This window comes from Arachis ipaensis, chromosome B5 (genome assembly GCF_059453495.1).
Source record: "Arachis ipaensis isolate K30076 ecotype BB chromosome B5, ASM5945349v1, whole genome shotgun sequence".
In the NCBI taxonomy this organism is placed as follows: Eukaryota; Viridiplantae; Streptophyta; class Magnoliopsida; order Fabales; family Fabaceae; genus Arachis; species Arachis ipaensis.
In genome coordinates this window covers 144,561,560-144,581,787 of record NC_142440.1, presented here as the reverse complement: position 1 = coordinate 144,581,787, position 20,228 = coordinate 144,561,560, and the positions used below count along the sequence as shown (strand labels likewise).

The 20,228-nt window shown below is 37.2% G+C and overlaps 1 non-coding gene across 1 annotated transcript; it reads left to right on the top strand.

Moving 5' to 3' along the window:
- The first annotated feature begins 11,608 nt into the window (after positions 1–11,608).
- On the top strand, positions 11,609–11,712 carry LOC148566080 (small nucleolar RNA R71). The gene has a single exon (XR_015884689.1). It is a non-coding gene; the product is annotated as a small nucleolar RNA R71 (small nucleolar RNA).
- The last annotated feature ends 8,516 nt before the right edge of the window (positions 11,713–20,228 follow it).

Below are 20,228 nucleotides of genomic sequence, written 5' to 3'. Positions count from 1 at the left end.
GTTGCCTTTGGTTGAAAAACAACAACACTTCAAAGGTGTGTTTGAGATAACACTTTTTCAGTGTTGTCTTTTTTCTCTTATATTTTGGCCACTACTAAAAAGTGTTGCCTATTTACAATAAAATGTAACTCTTTTACATGTTGCTTATAAGTTTGAATTCACAATACTTTAAAGTGTTGTCTATTAGTTATGAATATGCAACCTTTTAAAGCATTGCCTTTTCTTTTGGATATGTAACCTATACAAGTGTTGCCTTTTCTTTTAGATATGCAACCATACAAGTGTTGTCCAATATTCAAAATATGCAACTAATAGAAGGGTTGCTTTTTGGCAAAAATAAAAGTTACTTTTGTAATAAAAATACAAAAAACAATAAAATTTTTTGTTCATACATGTGTAATTATGTTAATTAATAAATAAATTTGTGCACAATAGAAAAGATTTATAAAAGAGACAAAATAACTAATAATAAATTTCTAATGAAAATAGATATTAAAAGGTTCAATTAGTATTTCAAATACATATTTATCATTAATTCTCAACAAAATAATACACAACAAAAAATAAGCAATTTATCATTAAAACTGAAAAATTATAATAATAGAAATTTCTTTATTATATTAAATACTACAGATATTGACCTCTACATATTTGGGCAAAGATGGCATCGTATCCAGCCTCATGTTTGGCTCCAGGATCTGCATATAAATATATGTTATGTTGATACAAAAAGTTGCATCCAAAAATGCAGAAAGCTTGAACAGCAAGTGATATAAAAAGCAACAATGTTTTCATGTATTATTTTGTGTCGAACACTTAACTATCAAAATCCTGAAAATTTCCTCAGGCTATACACGAATATGAAAGCAAGAACAACAGTATAATATTGTCAAAAACAAAAGAGAAGGGTAATTTAGAAATTGCTGGAGTCAGATATCAGAAAAGGAAGAAATCAAAAGGAGGACAAAAGGGGAAAAGATTTGAGTCATTCATAGAAAAGAAAGCAAATATATATACATAGGGCTAAAACATGCAATATCTATAGAAAGAACTCTGGTTTTTCTTTTTTGAGCTAAGGGGTACCCACTTTTACCACCAAATTAACTTCCACACAGATACTTTTCAAAGGAATTGCAGATAGCTGCATAGTATCCATGGAACCAATCATACAGTGATGTTAACTCTAAGAAAGGTTTAATAACCAAATACCTGGCATTCTATAAAATCATCAAGAGTGTTGCAGCCTAATATCCTGATTTCATCTATTCGAGACTGTTCCAGAAGAGTCCGAATTATCGCTAATAAACTACAGGCATATAGTGGCCTGCAAAATAGGAGTATCACTTGCATACTATTACATATTATGATTATTTGAAATAGAATGAAGTGGCAATCCAACAATCAAAATCAAATGAACCAAAGCTGTATAGTACAGTGAAAATTGGCTGTCTGAGACTGGTTCAAAACATTTGGCAAACTAAAAAAGTAAAAGCACTCGTTAGGAGGGAATCAGAATAATGACAATTAGTTTAATTACTATATATGTGCTACTAAACTTACATCTGCTCAAACATTTCATTACGCAAATCCTTATAACATCTTTGCTCCAAATTCTCAGTTATCTGCAAAGATATAATAGAGAAACTTAGATTGAAGCAAGTACAATATTCTGACCCCCAAACTAATAACTTCAGACTTGATCAATGATCTCAGATATCGTTCCACCACATTAGCATATTAAATATCAAGACTAACAACTATTAAAGACTAAAGAGAATAGCTAGCTAAACTGCCATAATTCGTCATGATTACATTATACAACATAGATTGCCACAAGCAGGCACAACCCGCCTAGACATAACCCCCAACCCCATTTTGCTATGAAATTGGAATCAGACTTCACAATTCACACACACCCAATTTTCTCACCTGAAAAACATTTTCACATCAAAATTTTCCTCCATAATTTAACTTTTCATTACTACATAGTACATACAAATAATCAGAACTTAAAAAGAATTTTAAAAAATAACTGAAATAGCTGTTCATCACGGTTACAACAATTAGAATTTTGCACAAATTACACTAAGAATTAAAAAACCAAGTCAAAATCCAGCTGTATTCCGACATAAACAAATGAAACCAAAACAATGGATGAAAATCGGAAGCTAAGCTAAGCTACATTGATTCACTCACCTAAAAATCGAAATGAAAGATATTCTGCTTCGTTGCAGAATCAAGATTCTTCGTTACACTAATAGACTCAGGTTTTCAGAATCAAAATTGGAAGAGATTAGAAGAAGGAGGGAAAGTGAAAAATGGAAAGAGAAGGAGTACATAATTGAATGTTGTTGGGAGTAATGGGAATGGAGTCGGAAGAAGTGAAAGAGAAGGTTGAAGTGTTCGTTCGTCTTCATTGGGAAACTATAATTAATCATGTGCTAAAACCTATAGATATTGCATATTTTAACTCTAATAATTTAGACCAATTCTAAATATGCATAGGAAAATAAGTAAATAAATTAGGTGAAGAAAAAGTATGAAAGTAAAACCTGCTTTTTATAAAACCCCCAAAAGAAATATTGATCTGAACCCTTATATAGGAAGGAGAAGAATTAGTAGATATAACCACCATGTAAGAATAATTCTCCTGCCTCTTCAGCTATTCAACAAAGCAATAATTTGAGATGTCAAAACAAATAAATAGATAAATAAGCAAGATTTCAGCTATATACTTATTCATATTTTACAAGTGTGGTGCACACAGTGTAGTTAGCAGCCAAGGGTGCAGTGGCGCCTCAGGAATGTTAAGGGATTCTGAGTGTGACAGTACACCAATTCTAAGAATGGATTTTCATAATTTTCTTATCAACATGGTTTTTCCTGGATATCTTCGATTAATTTTATGATTATACTAAGCTTTTTCACATTTTCTTCTACATTAGATAGTATTTTCTAACAGATTATGATTAATTTTAGCATATGAACGAAACTTTTTCATCATTACTTAGTCATGTCAAGGTAGGCTATGCATGTAATTAATCAAATCACACAAAAAAGCCTAGTAAATCACACATATATACCTATTTAATTTGTCCTATTTTTATTTTATAGTAAAATTTTAAAAGTCATTATTTATTGTAAGAGATTTATATATAACTGGTAATGATTAGTGGATGTGTGATGCAAGATATAAATATAAGATAAGGATTTTGTATTTGTAATTTGTGAATATGAACGAAAGCAAAGCAATAAATGAAAGTTAATAAAGAGGAGGAAGGGGGAGGGAGGGGGAACCTGATTTCTGGAGAGGCCAGTTTGCCACGCCAAGAGATGCTTATCTGCATCACTTGGATACTTGAGAAAGTGACCAGAAAATAAGAAACTACTCACAGGTATTGGAGACTATCTAATTGGCCGAGAGTGGAAGGAATCACCCCAGAGAATCAATTATTGGAAAGATCCAATGTCTGAAGCTTTGGAAGGGTTCCAAGCTCTGGCAGAATTTGACCTGAGATATTGTTGTTCTACAGTAACCTACCCATAACGTGGAGAATTATGCTTAGGTTTCTCAGAAGGTGATACAAACTCCAATACTACAGACATGAAAACGAAAACTAAAGGAATACTGGAACAGAAAAAGAAAAAGGAAGATGTTGAGGTGAATACACATAAGGACAAGCACTACTTAGAAACCAGTAATTGTAATAACCGAAACAAGAAGAAAAATAAGATAAACATTATTACATGTTGGGATCACATCACATGTATGAGAAAATGATGCATTGACACTATTGTTTTTCAAATCCACCAAAGTCCCCCTTTTTCCTTTTAGTGTTGACTTTTAGTTCAATATTTTCAATCAAACACTTGTTTTATTACTTACAAACCAAGTTGGTCAAGAAAAGATTAGTGTCTAACCACTGTGCTGAAGAGAACAACAGAAATGGTACTAGTGATCATGATGGCATTCTCACGCAACGTAGTGTGGCCTAGCCTTGTAAACTGCATGTCAAAGATTCAGTTTATTACTAAACCAGACACAGATTTAGTTAGTATTGAAAGCTAGCCATGAAGTTTGATTACTTCACCTGGTTGTAAGCAAGTGCTATAGAAACAGCACCTTGCATAAGACCAGACCACTAGATTGTGACCTGTGAAACAAGATCATAGGAGACAGGAGTCATGTACCAAGGAAGGCTCTGAAAAGAAATTTAAACAGGGAAAGAAAACACATACTTGTTGCTTCATGTCAATTTTCACATGTGGGGATTTCTGAAGCAAATTGGATAAGAATGAGAGAGGGAAAAACAAATGTTGCTCTTCCAACTAGGATAAATCCTAGAAGCACTGAACTGATCCCAACTGATTTTCCAGGACTAATGAATCAAGAGAGCAAAAATGTTAATTAAAATTTTCACGTTTTACAAAGTTTATTAATCTAGAAATGTTAGTATTACCTTTGGCTTATGAATCGCCACTTCTCTATGTCCAGTGCATCCATCCCAACATAAAGGAATATAAATATCTCAGCAATGAATGACAATGTTGCAAAAACATGCCTGCAATAGGTTAATTCAGATCAGCAATCTCATAATAAATCAAACATGTTGAAATTTTTGACGTACTTGGTTGTGACTCTTGAAAATAAAATTATTAGTATTGGAATTAATTGCATCAGTAATGAATAGACATGGAAAAATACCTCCATTAAAATTAAAAGGAGATTCTCACCTCAACAAGCATGTATGAAAGGTAAGCCATCAGTATCATAAGAGCAACCCTAACCTGAGACATGATTAGACAATAAACACATTCCTCAATTTTCCCAATCTGAGAATAGAATTAGCTTCCTAAGATTACGGAGGAGAAAAAATCCTAACTTGAGACATGATTGTAGCGAGCAGTGAGGATTACAGCAGAGACGGCTCAGGCAGAGCAGCGAGGACGTGAGGCATTGACGAGCCGACGACGACCATTGAGCAGCGACGACGACCAGAGACGGCTCAGGCTGTGCAAGGCAGAGAAGAGGGATTACAGCAGTGGCGGATTGGTGCACGAAATTGTGATCATCAATGGCACCAACAACTTGGTACGCACAATTGAAATCTCAACTCTTTGTCACAACTCCGCACATCTAACCAGCAAGTGCACTGGGTCGTCCAAGTAATAAACCTTACGTGAGTAAGGGTCGATCCCACGGAGATTGTCGGCTTGAAGCACGCTATGGTCATCTTGTAAATCTCAGTCAGGCGGATTCAAATGGTTATGGAGTTTAAGATAATTAAAAGATAAATAAAACATAAAATAAGATAGAGATACTTATGTAATTCATTGGTGAGAATTTCAGATAAGCGTATGAAGATGCTTTGTTCCTCCTAAACTTCTGCTTTCCTATTGCCTTCTTCCAATCATTCATACTCCTTTCCATGGCAAGCTTATGTTGGGTTTCACCGTTGTCAATGGCTACCTCCCGTCCTCTCAGTGAAAATGGTCCAAATGCGCTGTCACCGCACGGCTAATCATCTGTCGGTTCTCGATCATGTTGGAATAGGATCCATTGATCCTTTTGCGTCTGTCACTACGCCCAGCACTCGCGAGTTTGAAGCTCGTCACAGTCATCCCTTCCCAGATCCTACTCGGAATACCACAGACAAGGTTTAGACTTTTCGGATCTCAGGAATGGCCGCCAATAATTTTAGCCTATACCACAAAGACTCTGATCTCATGGAATGGAAGGCTCGGTTGTCAGGCGAGGAAACCATGCATCATGAATCAGGAGGCTAAGAGATACACACTTAATCGAAGGTAGAACGGAGGTGGTTGTGAGGCACGCATTCATAGGTTGAGAATGGTGATGAGTGTCACGGATCATGACATTCATCAGGTTGAAGTGCGAGTGAATATCTTGGAATAAGAATAAGCTTGAATTGAATAGAAAAACAATAGTACTTTGCATTAATTCATGAAGAACAGCAGAGCTCCACACCTTAATCTATGGTGTGTAGAAACTCCACCGTTGAAAATACAAAAGTGATAATGGAGGTCCAGGCATGGCCGAATGGCCAGCCTCCCCAAAGAGGTTTCAATCATCAAAACATGATTAAAATATGATTCAAGGATGAAAATACAATAGCAAAAGGTCGTATTTATAGAAAACTAGTAGCCTAAGGTTACAGAATCAAGTAATTAATGTAGAAATCTTCTTCCGGGCCCACTTGGTGTGTGCTTAGGCTGATCACTGAAGCTTTCACATGTAGAGACTTTTCTTGGAGTTAAACGCCAGCTTTTGTGCCAGTTTGGGCGTTTAACTCCAGCTTTTATGCCAGTTCTGGCGTTTTGACGCCAGAATTTTTATGCTGACTTAAAACGCCGGTTTGGGCCATCAAATCTCGGGCAAAGTATGGACTATTATATATTTCTGGAAAGCCCAGGATGTCTACTTTCTAACGCAATTGAGATCGCGCTTATTGAGCTTTTGTAGCTCCAGAAAATTCACTTCGAGTGCAGGGAGGTCAGAATCCAACAGCATCTGTAGTCCTTTTTCAGCCTCTGAATAAGATTTTTGCTCAGGTCCCTCAATTTTAGCTAGAAAATACCTGAAATCATAGAAAAATACACAAAATCATAGTAAAGTCCAGAAATATAATTTTTATTTAAAAACTAATAAAAATGTAATAAAAACTAACTAAAACATACTAAAAACATACTAAAAATAATGCCAAAAAGCATATAAATTATCCGCTCATCACAACACCAAACTTAAATTGTTGCTTGTTCCCAAGCAACTAAAAACAAAGTAGGATAAAAAGAATAGAATATACAATGAATTCCAAAAACATCTATGAGGATCAGTTTTAATTAGATGAGCGGGGCTTTTAGCTTTTTGCTTCTGAACAATTTTGGGATCTCACTTTATCCTTTGAAATTCAGAATGATTGGCATCTATAGGAACTCAGAATTCAGATAGTGTTATTGATTCTCCTAGTTCAGTATGTTGATTCTTGAACACAATTACTTTATGAGTCTTGGCCGTGACCCTAAGCATTTTGTTTTCCAGTATTACCACCAGATACACAAATGCCACAAACACATAACTGGGTGAACCTTTTCAGATTGTGACTCAGCTTTCCTAGAGTCCCCAATTAGAGATGTCCAGAGCTCTTAAGCACACTCTTTTTGCTTTAGACCACGACTTTAACTGCTCAGTCTCAAGTTTTCACTTGACACCTTCACGCCACAAGCACATGGTTAGGGACATCTTGGTTTAGCCGCTTAGGCCAGGATTTTATTCCTGTGGGCCCTCCTATCCACTGATGCTCAAAGCCTTAGATCCTTTTTATTTTACCCTTGCCTTTTGGTTTAAAGGGCTATTGGCTTTTTCTGCTTGCTTTTTCTTTCTCTTTTTTTTTTCTTTTTCTTTTTTTCTTTATTTTTTGCCTCTTTTTTTCGCATATATTTTTTTCTGCAAGCTTTTCACTGCTTTTTCTTGCTTCAAGAATCATTTTTATGATTTTTCAGATTATCAATAACATTTCTCCTTTTTCATTATTCTTTCAAGAGCCAATAATTTTAACATTCATAGACAACAAATTCAAAAATATGCACTGTTCAAGCATTCATTCAGAAAATAAAAAGTATTGCCACCACATCAAAATAATTAAACTATTTTAAAATTCGAAATTCATGTACTTCTTTTTCTTTTTCAATTAAAAATATTTTTCATTTAAGAAAGGTGATGGATTCATAGGACATTCATAGCTTTAAGGCATAGACACTAAGACACTAATGATCATGTGATAAAGACACAAACATAGATAGAACATAAAGTATAGGAAACGAAAAACAGAAAAAATAAAGAACAAGGAAATTAAAGAACGGGTCCACCTTAGTGATGGCGGCTTGTTCTTCCTCTTGAAGATCTTATGTGGAGTGCTTGAGCTCCTCAATGTCTCTTCCTTGCCTTTGTTGCTCCTCCCTCATGACTCTTTGTTCTTCTCTAATTTCATGGAGGAGGATGGAATGCTTTTGGTGCTCCACCCTTAGTTGTCCCATATTGGAACTTAATTCTCCTAGGGAGGTGTTGATTTGCTCCCAATAGTTTTGTGGAGGAAAATGCATCCCTTGAGGCATCTCAGGGATTTCATGATGAGGAATTTCCTCATGCTCTTGTCCATGAGTGGGTTCTCTTGTTTGCTCCATCCTTTTCTTAGTGATGGACTTGTCCTCATCAATGAGGATGTCTTCCTCTATGTCAATTCCAGCTGAATTGCAGAGGTGACAAATGAGATGAGGGAAGGCTAACCTTGCCAAAGTAGAGGACTTGTCTGCCACCTTGTAGAGTTCTAGGGATATAACCTCATGAACTTCTACTTCCTCTCCAATCATGATGCTATGGATCATGATAGCCCGGTCTATAGTAACTTTAGACCGGTTGCTAGTAGGAATGATTGAGCGTTGGATGAACTCCAACTATCCCCTAGCCACGGGCTTGAGGTCATGCCTCTTTAGTTGAACCGGCTTCCCTCTTGAATCTCTCTTCCATTGAGTGCCCTCTTCACAAATGTCTATGAGGACTTGGTCCAACCTTTGATCAAAGTTGACCCTTCTAGTGTAGGGGCGTGCATCTCCTTGCATCATGGGCAAGTTGAATGCTAACCTTACATTTTCTGGATTGAAATCTAAGCATTTCCCCCGAACCATTGTAAGCCAATTCTTTGGGTCCGGGTTCACACTTTGATCATGGTTCTTGGTGATCCATGCATTGGCATAAAACTCTTGAACCATTAAGATCCCGACTTATCGAATGGGGTTGGTGAGAATTTCCCAACCTATTCTTCAAATCTCATGTCAGATCTTCGGATATTCACCTTTTTTGAGCTTGAAAGGGACCTCGGGGATCACCTTCTTCTTGGCCACAACTTCATAGAAGTGGTCTTGATGCACCCTTGAGATGAATCTTTCCATCTCCCATGACTCGGAGGTGGAAGCTTTTGCCTTCCCTTTCCTCTTTCTAGAGATTTCTTCGGTCTTTGGTGCCATAAATGGTTATAGAAAAATAAAAAGAAACGCTTTTACCACACCAAACTTAGAAGGTTTGCTCGTCCTCGAGCAAAAGAAGAAAGAAAAGAGTAGAAAAGGAGGAAATAGAGGAGATGGAGGGGGCTTAGTGGTTCGGCCAATGGGGGTAAGTAGTGTGTAAGATGTGTGAAAATGAAGGGGTGAAGATGGGTTTATATAAGAGTGGGGAGAGGGTAAGGTTCGGCCATGTATGGGTGGGTTTGGGAGGAAAAGTGGTTTGAATTTGAATGGTGAGGTAGGTGGGGTTTATGATGGATGGATGTGGATTGGTAAAGGGTTTATGGAGAAGAGGGTAGGATTTGATAGGTGAGGGGTTTTTGGGGAAGAGGTATTGAGGTGATTGGTGAAGGGTATTTGGGGAAGAGTATTATGAAAAGGTGTGAAGAAGAGAGAGAGTGAGTTGAGGTTGGTGGGATCCTGTGGGGTCCACAGATCCTGAGGTGTCAAGGATTTCTCATCCCTGCACCAATTAGGCTTGCAAAACGCCCTTTAATGCCAATCCTGGCGTTAAACGCTAGGTTGCTGCCTATTTCTGGCGTTTAACGCCAGCTTCTTGCCCTTTTCTGGCGTTAAACGCCAGTCTGGTGCCCATTTCTAGCGTTAAACACCAGCTTCTTGCCCTTTTCTGGCGTTTAAATGCCAGTAGGCTTCTCCTCTAAGGTGTGCTGTTTTTCATTCTATTTTTCAGTTTGGTTTTGCTTTTTTAATTGTTTTTGTGACTTCACATGATCATCAACCTACAGAAAATATAAAATAACAATGGAAAATAGAAATTTAACATAGATAAGTAAAATTGGGTTGCCTCCCAACAAGCGCTTCTTTAATGTCAGTAGCTTGACAGTGGGCTCTCATGGAGCCTCACAGATACTCAGAGCATGATGATGGCCTCTTAATACCAAACTTAGAGTTTGGTTGTGGCCTCCCAACACCAAACTTAGAGTTTGAATATGGGGGTTTTGTTTGAATCTGTATTGAGAGAAGCTTTTCATGCTTCTTCTCCATGACTACAGAGGGAGATCCTTGAGCTTTAAACACAAGGGAGTCCTCATTCACTTGAAGGACCAATTCTCCTCTGTCAACATCAATCACAGCTTTTGCTGTGGCTAGGAAGGGTCTGTCAAGGATGATGGATTCATCCATACACTTCCCAGTATCTAGGATTATGAAATAAGCAAGAATGTAGTGGTCTTCAACCTTTACCAAGACATCCTCCACAAGTCCATAAGCCTGTTTCCTTGAATTGTCTGCCATCTCTAGTGAGATTCTTGCAGCTTGTACCTCAAGGATCCCTAGCTTCTCCATTACAGAGAGAGGCATGAGGTTTATGATTGACCCTAGGTCACACAGAGCCTTCTCAAAGGTTATGGTGCCTATGGTACAAGGTATTGAGAACTTTTCAGGATCTTGTCTCTTCAGAGGTAATTTCTGCCTAGTCAAGTCATCCAGTTCTTTGGTGAGCAAGGGGGGTTCATCCTCCCAAGTCTCATTACCAAATAGCTTGGCATTTAGCTTCATGATTGCTCCAAGGTACTTAGCAACTTGTTCTTCAGTAACATCTTCATCCTCTTCAGAGGAAGAATACTCATCAGAGCTCATGAATGGCAAAAGTAAATTCAATGGAATCTCTATAGTCTCAGTGTGAGCCTCAGATTCCCATGGTTCCTCATTAGGGAACTCCTTGGAGACCAGTGGACATCCATTGAGGTCTTCCTCAGTGGAGATCACTGCCTCTTCCTCCTCTCCAGGTTCGGCCGTGTGGGTTATGTTGATGGCCTTGCACTCTCCTTTTGGATTCTCTTCTGTATTGCTTGGAAGAGTACTAGGAGGGAGTTCAGTAACTTTCTTACTCAGCTGACCCACTTGTGCTTCCAAATTTCTAATGGAAGACCTTGTTTCAGTCATGAAACTTTGAGTGGTTTTAATTAAATCAGAGACTACAGTTGGTAATTCAGAGTGGTTCTGTTTGGAATTCTCTGTTTGTTGCTGAGAAGATGATGGAAAAGGTTTGCCATTACTAAACCTATTTCTTCCACCATTATTGTTGTTGAAGCCTTGTTGAGGCCTCTGTTGATCCTTCCATGAGAGGTTTGGATGATTTCTCCATGAAGGATTATAGGTGTTTCCATAGGATTCTCCCATGTAATTCACCTCTTCCATTGCTGGGTTCTCAGGATCATAAGCTTCTTCTTCAGATGAAGCTTCTTTGGTACTGACTGTTGCTGCTTGCATTCCAGACAGACTCTGAGAAATCATATTTACTTGCTGAGTCAATATTTTGTTCTGAGCCAATATGGCATTCAGAGTATCAATCTCAAGAACTCCTTTCTTCTGACTTGTCCCATTATTCACAAGATTCCTTTCAGAGGTGTACATGAATTGGTTATTTACAACCATTTCAATGAGTTCCTGAGCTTCTGCAGGTGTCTTCTTCAGATGAAGAGATCCTCCAGCAGAGCTGTCCAATGACATCTTGGACAGTTCAGACAGACCATCATAGAAGATACCTATGATGCTCCATTCTGAAAGCATGTCAGATGGACACCTTCTGATCAATTGCTTGTATCTTTCCCAAGCTTCATAGAGGGATTCACCTGCCTTCTGTTTGAAGGTTTGGACTTCCACTCTAAGCTTGCTCAATTTTTGAGGTGGAAAGAACTTTGCCAAGAAGGCATTGACTAGCTTTTCCCAAGAGTTCAGGCTTTCTTTAGGTTGTGAATCCAACCATGTTCTAGCTCTGTCTCTTACAGCAAAGGGAAAAAGCATAAGTCTATAGACCTCGGGATCAACCCCATTGGTCTTGACAGTGTTACAGATTTGTAAGAATTCAGCTAAGAACTAATGAGGATCTTCCAATGGAAGTCCATGAAACTTGCAATTCTGTTGCATTAGAGAAACTAATTGAGGCTTAAGCTCAAAGTTGTTTGCTCCAATGGCAAGGATTGAGATGCTTCTCCCATAGAAGTCGGGAGTAGGTGCAGTAAAGTCACCAAGCACCTTCCTTGCATTGTTGGCATTGTTGTTGTTTTCGGCTGCCATGGCTTCTTCTTGTTTGAAAGTTTCTATTAGGTCCTCTATAGAGAGTTGTACTTTAGCTTCTTTTAGCTTTCTCTTCAAGGTCCTTTTAGGTTCAGGATCAGCTTCAACAAGAATGCCTATGTCCTTGCTCCTGCTCATATGAAAAGAGAGGAGAAGAAAATATGGAATTCTCTATGTCACAGTATAGAGATTCCTTGAGGTGTCAGAGGAAAATAAAAATAGAAGGATGAGGTAGAGAAGAGAGAATTCGAACTTATCAAGAGGGACAGAGTTTGAATTGCTGATAATGGAGAAGTGTTAGTCCTTTAAATAGAAGGATTTGAGAAGAGGGGAAGAATTTTCAAAATTAAAGTAAAAATATTTTGAAATAATTAAAAGAAATTTTGAAAATTTGGTAAATGATTTTCGAAAACTAAGATTGGGAAAGAAATTAAGTGATTTTTGGAAAAGATTTTGAAATTAGAAATCAAAAAGATATGATTGAAAATTAATTTTGAAAAAGATGTGATTGAAAAGATATGATTGAGAAGATATGATTGAGAATCAAATTAAAAAGAGAAATTTTTTTTTTAAATTAAAGTTGATTACTTGACTAACAGGAAATTAAAAGATATGATTCTAGAATTAAAATTTGATCCTTTCTTAATAGGCAAGTAACAACTTGAAATTTTTGAATTAAATCATTAATTGTAGCAAGGATTTAAAAAAAATGGAAAGAAATTGATTTTGAAAAGATATGATTGAAGATATATGATTTGAAAAAGATTTGATTTTGAAAAATTATGAATATTTGAAAAAGATTTGAATTAAAAATAAAATCTTCCCTCTAGTGTCCTCCTGGTGTTAAACGCCCAGAATGGCATCCATTCTGGTGTTTAACGCCAGTTTTTCTTCCTCACTGGGCGTTTTGAACGCCCAGCTTTTTCTCTGTAATTCCTCTGCTGCATATTCTAAATCTTCAATTCTCTGTATTATTGACTTGAAAAGACATGGTTGGAAAACTAAGATTAAACAAATAATGCATGCAGGACATCAAAATTAGAAGTTTGTATACTAAGGACTATAACAATTTGAAAATGCATATGAGAAACAACAAAAGACACAAAACAAGAGAATTTAAAGATCAGAGTAAGGAAATCATCAAGAACAACTTGAAGATCAATGAAGAACATAATGCATGTAATTTTCAAAAATTAGTAGAATGCAATTGACACCAAACTTAAGTTTAGACACTAGACTCAAACAAGAAACAAAAAATGTTTTTGGTTTTATGATTTTATAAAAAAAAAATTTGTAATTTTTTTTTCAAAAATTAGGTGGAAAAAAAATAAGGACTTCAAAATTCTTAATGAGAATTCCAGGAATTATGCAATGTTAGTCTAAAACTCCGGTCCAGGAATTAGACATGGCTTACTAGCCAGCCAAGCTTTCAACGAAAGCTTCGGTCCAAAATACTAGACATGGCCAATGGCCAGCCAAGCTTTAGCAGATCATTACTTTCAACAGCAAGATTGATAGAAATCAACAAGCTCTTGTGATGATAAGTTGAAACCTCGGTCCAAAAGTTTAGACATGGTTTCACAACCAGCCAGACTTTAACAAATCATCATGAAACTCTAGAATTCATTCTTAAAAGTTCTGAAGAACAATATAGAAATACAATTTTTTTTGAATTTTTTTTTCGAAAAAATAAAAAGCAAAAAGCTTAAACATAAATTAAAATTACCTAATCTAAGCAACAAGATGAACCGTCAGTTGTCCGAACTCGAACAATCCCCGGCAACGGCGCCAAAAACTTGGTGCACGAAATTGTGATCATCAATAGCGCCAACAACTTGGTACGCACAATTGTAATCTCAACTCTTTGTCACAACTCCGCACAACTAACCAGCAAGTGCATTGGGTCGTCTAAGTAATAAACCTCACGTGAATAAGGGTCGATCCCATGGAGATTGTCAGCTTGAAGCACGCTATGGTCATCTTGTAAATCTCAGTCAGGCGGATTCAAATGGTTATGGAGTTTAAGATAATTAAAAGATAAATAAAACATAAAATAAGATAGAGATACTTATGTAATTCATTGGTGAGAATTTCAGATAAGCGTATGAAGATGCTTTGTTCCTCCTAAACTTCTGCTTTCCTATTACCTTCTTCCAATCATTCATACTCCTTTCCATGGCAAGCTTATGTTGGGTTTCACCGTTGTCAATGGCTACCTCCCGTTCTCTCAGTGAAAATGGTCCAAATGCGCTGTCACCGCACGACTAATCATCTGTCGGTTCTCGATCATGTTGGAATAGGATCCATTGATCCTTTTGCGTCTGTCACTACGCCCAGCACTCGCGAGCTTGAAGCTCATCACAGTCATCCCTTCCCAGATCCTACTCGGAATACCACAGACAAGGTTTAGACTTTTCGGATCTCAGGAATGGCCGCCAATAATTCTAGCCTATAACACAAAGACTCTGATCTCATGGAATGGAAGGCTCGGTTGTCAGGCGAGGCAACCATGCATCGTGAACCAGGAGGCTAAGAGATACACACTCAATCGAAGGTAGAACGGAGGTGGTTGTCAGGCATGCGTTCATAGGTTGAGAATGGTGATGAGTGTCACGGATCATCACATTCATCAGGTTGAAGTGCGAGTGAATATCTTGGAATAAGAATAAGCTTGAATTGAATAGAAAAACAATAGTACTTTGCATTAATTCATGAAGAACAGCAGAGCTCCACACCTTAATCTATGGTGTGTAGAAACTCCACCGTTGAAAATACAAAAGTGATAATGGAGGTCCAGGCATGGCCGAATGGCCAGCCTCCCCAAAGAGGGTTCAATCATCAAAACATGATTAAAAGATGATTCAAGGATGAAAATACAATAGTAAAAGGTCCTATTTATAGAAAACTAGTAGCCTAAGGTTACAGAATCAAGTAATTAATGCAGAAATCTTCTTCCGAGCCCACTTGGTGTGTGCTTGGGCTGAGCACTGAAGCTTTCACATGTAGAGACTTTTCTTGGAGTTAAACGCCAACTTTTGTGCCAGTTTGGGCGTTTAACTCCAGCTTTTATGCCAGTTCTGGCGTTTTGACGCCAGAATTTTTATGCTGAATTGAAACGCCAGTTTGGACCATCAAATCTCGGGCAAAGTATGGACTATTATATATTTCTGGAAAGCCCAAGATGTCTACTTTCCAACTCAATTGAAAGCACACCAATTGGGCTTCTGTAGCTCCAGAAAATCCACTTTGAGTGCAGGAAGGTCAGAATCCAACAACATCTGCAGTCCTTTTTCAGCCTTTGAATAAGATTTTTGCTCAGGTCCCTCAATTTCAGCCAGAAAATACCTAAAATCATAGAAAAACACACAAAATCATAGTAAAGTCCAGAAATATGATTTTTATTTAAAAACCAATAAAAATGTAATAAAAACTAACTAAAACATACTAAAAACAAATGCCAAAAAGCGTATAAATTATCCGCTCATCACGGATCCGGCAGCGTAAGGTAGAAACGGCAACAGCAGCACAAGGCAGAGATAGCTCTAGAGGTGCAGGAAGCGGCGGTGGCGACTTCTCTCTCCATTGTCGCCTTCTCCATCATTCTCTTCTTCCTCCTTCGATGGCGGATCTCCCTTTCTCTCGTTCTCTTCGTCATTCTCCATGTCCCTCCCCATCACCGTGTTCACTTTTTTTAGCACAATGTAGAACCCTAGACCTAGCCCCTTTCCTTGCTCGTTCTCGTTTGAGAAATACTTCTATTATTTTCTGATAAGTTGGATTCGTTTTATTTCAAAATTGGTGGAAAACTGGAAACTGGGAAGCAAAGCTAAATTATGTACCAATTATAAGATTTATTTCCAAGAGAGGTATTAAAAATTTTAGGCAACACTTAGGAGACGAAGTTTGAAATAAATTTAAAGACAACACTTATAAAATGTAACATATTGACTTTATAATAATTGTCTTATATATTTGATAGAGCAACACTTGTTAAGTGTCTTTTAATTTATCTAAGACATCACTTATAATATGTTGATTAAAAATATGTTGTAATAAATCTATTTACTAGCAATTAGTATAAAGTGTTGTCTATTTTTATTTTAGACAACTCTTTTAAAATGTTGTCTTGAAAATATGTTGCAATAGATGAAAAATGTGGTAGTGTGACAAGGAAGAAGTTTGAACTTTGAAGAACAGTGAGTTAAGGTAGGTTCGTTGCAGCGTGTTAGTGATAAACACAGTAACTCTCTCTTGTTTACAATGTTGGTAGTTTGGAAATTTTGCAGTCTAAAAACTCTTTGTGTGACGTGAGCCTTAGTGTAGGTGGACCGAAATCCACACGAAGAAAAAAAATAGTTATCCAAAAAAATGGTTCAATGAATTATTATGGGTTTTAAAAATGAATTGTATTTACGTAAACCCCATTAAATTAGTAAATAATTAGTCAATTAATTAGTTTTTAATAAAAAAAATTAGAAATATGAATATTATATTAAATTATGATAAAACTCATCAAAACGAGAATTTAGCCTAAAATTGGATCGAACGGACCAAACCAGTTGAACCGGATCCAAATCGGGCCCGTGGGCCCACCGGCCCAGCACACTTAAATGAGGCACTGTTTCTTTCTTCTCCCATTACAGCAAGAACGCTGAAAGCAATTAAACAGGGGAGAAGAAGAAAAGAAACCCTCGACCCTTACGGTAATTTCAAAACGTCGTAACTCTTCCGTCCGAGTTCCGATCGCCGCACCGTTTGTGGCCACGTGACTACCGCGTCAAGCTCTACATTTATACTAGAACAATTTCATAGGTAAGCCATTAATTACTCTCAGCCACTCCTTTCCCCCAATTTTTGAAAATATTGTAGGGCTGTTGAATTTCTTTACTTTTTGATGTTTTTGGATCTAATTAGCTTGAGAAAAACGTTCACTCTTCCTTATATGAAGCTTGGGTAAGGTGAGGATATCATAATTCCATTTTAATTTTACTGAATTTGAGCTTTGGGTATTAAATTGGGTATATATGTGTTATGAATGTGTATTAGGTTGTGAATAAATAATTGGAGCTTGAAATTGTGGATATTGGAACTTGGAGGAAGCTGAGCCTAGAGTTTATTGAATTTTTGGGGGCTGTGTTTGTTTAGTGAGTTTCCTTAATCACTACGAGGAAACCGGCCAATGTATGGTTTAGGTTTCTTGCATTTAATATATAATGTTTTGTGAAAACTTAGGCTAGATGACCATAGAATAGGTTGGAATGTATGTGTATATAATTATTGCTTAGTATCTTGTTAACTAGTTGGTTTTGGTTTGGTGTTTATTAACTAATTGGTGAATTGATAAGTTTGTTGATTAAAGATTTGAGGATGTAAATTTATGGTTGATGATGTTTGATGATTAGTGGTGATTTGATGAATTTGTTGACGATTTGAAGTATAATTATTGAGGTGATTGTTATGGTGATGAGGAATGGTATGTTGGGTTGAATTGGCAGGTTTGGTAGTGAATAAAATGGAACTTTTGAAATGAAAATGAGGTTTGGGGAGTTTTGCAAAACTTGGTTTTGGGCCGAATTTCGGCGAGCTATAACTTGGCTTTCGGACCCTCAATTTGTTTTCAATTTATTTTAAATGAAAATTGGGTTCATGAAGTTTATGCCATTCGAAGAACGGATGAAAAACGATTTAAAATGATTAAGTTATGCTCAACGAAAATTTTGGTTTGGAAACAGGCAATTCTGCAGTTTTAAACTGAATTAGGTTTTTTTGGAAAATGTACGTCCACGCGTACGCGTGGCATGAAATTTTTAACTGTGCGTACGCGAGTAGCCTTATGCGTACGCATGATAAGGGACGCGCGTGCGAGCTGCATTTTTACACTTTCACGTGGCTCACGCGTGGCCCTTTTTCAGCAAACATGATTTTTCTGAGTTTTAAACTCTATTCAAACTTCTAAACCAATATTTTCATTCCTTTAGTCATAAATAATAGTATTAAACCTGATAATCAGATGAAGTTAGGAAATGGGGATAACTTAGAGGTGAAGTAAAGCTGAAAAGTGATGAATTGATTATGAAATGTAACGGATGATCATGTATGATACTTGGCTTGATAATCAAATGAATGATCATGTATGATACTTGGCTTGAATAATAAAATGATCTGAGATATGAGATTCCCTGGGTAAAGTACCGTAGCTTGCCACCACGTGTACCAGGTCGAAAACTCAATACTCTGTTGACCCTACGATGTAAGGGTGACTGGGCACTAATAAATTCCCGGGAATGGTACTCCCATTGAGCGATTTGATATATATATGAGAAAAAGCTATGCATAGACTCATGGGGATGCGCGTCGGGGGACAGTCCAAAGGTTTAGCAAACCGGACTTGTCGGGTTGGCTTGATAACCGACAGATGAGACTCATCAGCCATAGGACAGGCATGCATCATGTGCATATTACTTGAATTACTTTTTTGTGCATTAACTGGGTGTGCCTAAGTGTATTTTCTATGTTAAATGTATATTTTCTATCTGCAGTATTTGTAACCTTCTTGTGTTTGCCTTTATCTACTTATTTGTCTGTGATAAGTTGTCGGAGATGGAGGTATGGAGGAAAGGCAATGGGACTTAGATTCAAGATTAAGTTAAAATAGGCTTAGCTACTCTTAGAGAACCACCTTTTATGGCTTATGTTTAATACTTTAAGCTGTATAATCTGAGTGTCAGCGTTCTAGGATTGCCTCTGGCATTCCCAGGACCTTATATCTTATATGTGTGGCACATTTACCATGCTGAGAACCTTTAGTTCTCACCCCATACTATGTTGTTGTTTTTCAGATGCAGGTCGAGAGGCACCTCCTTAGGCGTCTGAGCTCCTGAAGCGAAGTGGTTATCGGGTTACTTTTTGGATTGTATAGTCGTATATATGTGTGTACCTAGTATTCTCTCCGCATGACTTGTTTCTTTTGATCCTCTTAGAGGCTTATGGAGAGATAGGATTTTGTTTATGTAAATTTGGGTTTTGAATATGTATATATATATATATATATGTTATATTCTCTGGCCAGCTTGACTTCGCGGGCTGAGTTAGGAGCTTGTTATTTTGTATCTTTGGTCCTCTATTCCTACTTTTTGTCATCTTATGCTTCATAGCTACAGTTTTCTTTGTACGCAAGTTAACTCATTTTCCGGACATTACGCTTTTATTCCGCGATTTTTATTTCTCCTGTTTTTCAAGGCTCCTAGTTTGTTATATTCTTTCTGCTATTATATGTACTCATTTTATTTTAGAGGTCGTAATACCCCACCACCTCTGTTTTACGACTTAAGCGTAGAGCTGTGTGTGGTAGGATGTTACAATTTAACTCCATACCAAAAAAAAAAATTGCAGTGATGGAAAAAATTAATGTCAACAATCTCCGACAAAAATCTAATCCGGACATTAACTTTGAGCAATAACAGCCATGGTTACCAGGCTTTCAGTCATCAATAGCAGTGATGCCTTTGAGATTGCATCCAGGAGAGAATCTCAGCAGCATCATCAAGTCCTCTTCGAGAAATCTCGTCTCACAATCGATTGGCAATGGCGAATATCAACAGCTGACGGTGATAGAGAAAGAAGCTGGAAGTGAAGGTGCTCGAGGAGTGGTCTTATTCGTAGCACAGCGACGATTATAAATAAAGAAGAAAAAGAAAGGCATCGTCTTGCGTTTTTTGCCAAGTCGAGTGTTCTCCCGGTTCGGACATGCTTTGGAGTCCGAACATTCCAACATCCATGATTAGCTTCTTAATTAATTTCTATTACATATGGAAAATATTTACCCAGCCTTAATTAAAAATTCACCATTCTTGGCATAGTCAGTGTTGCTGGTTTTATTTTGCTCTCCAAAACTACCATGAGTAGGGTTGGTAATGGGTAGGGTAGGGTAGGGTTTGGACTCTACCCTAACCCTACTCGCGGGTTGAAAATTCTATTAAAACTCTACCCTACCCTACCCGCGAGTTGAGAATCTCTCAACCCTAACCCTACCCGCACCCTAAAGTTCTAAACCCTACCCTACCCGTAGATATATCAAATTTTTTCAAAGTAAATATAAAATTCAATCATTT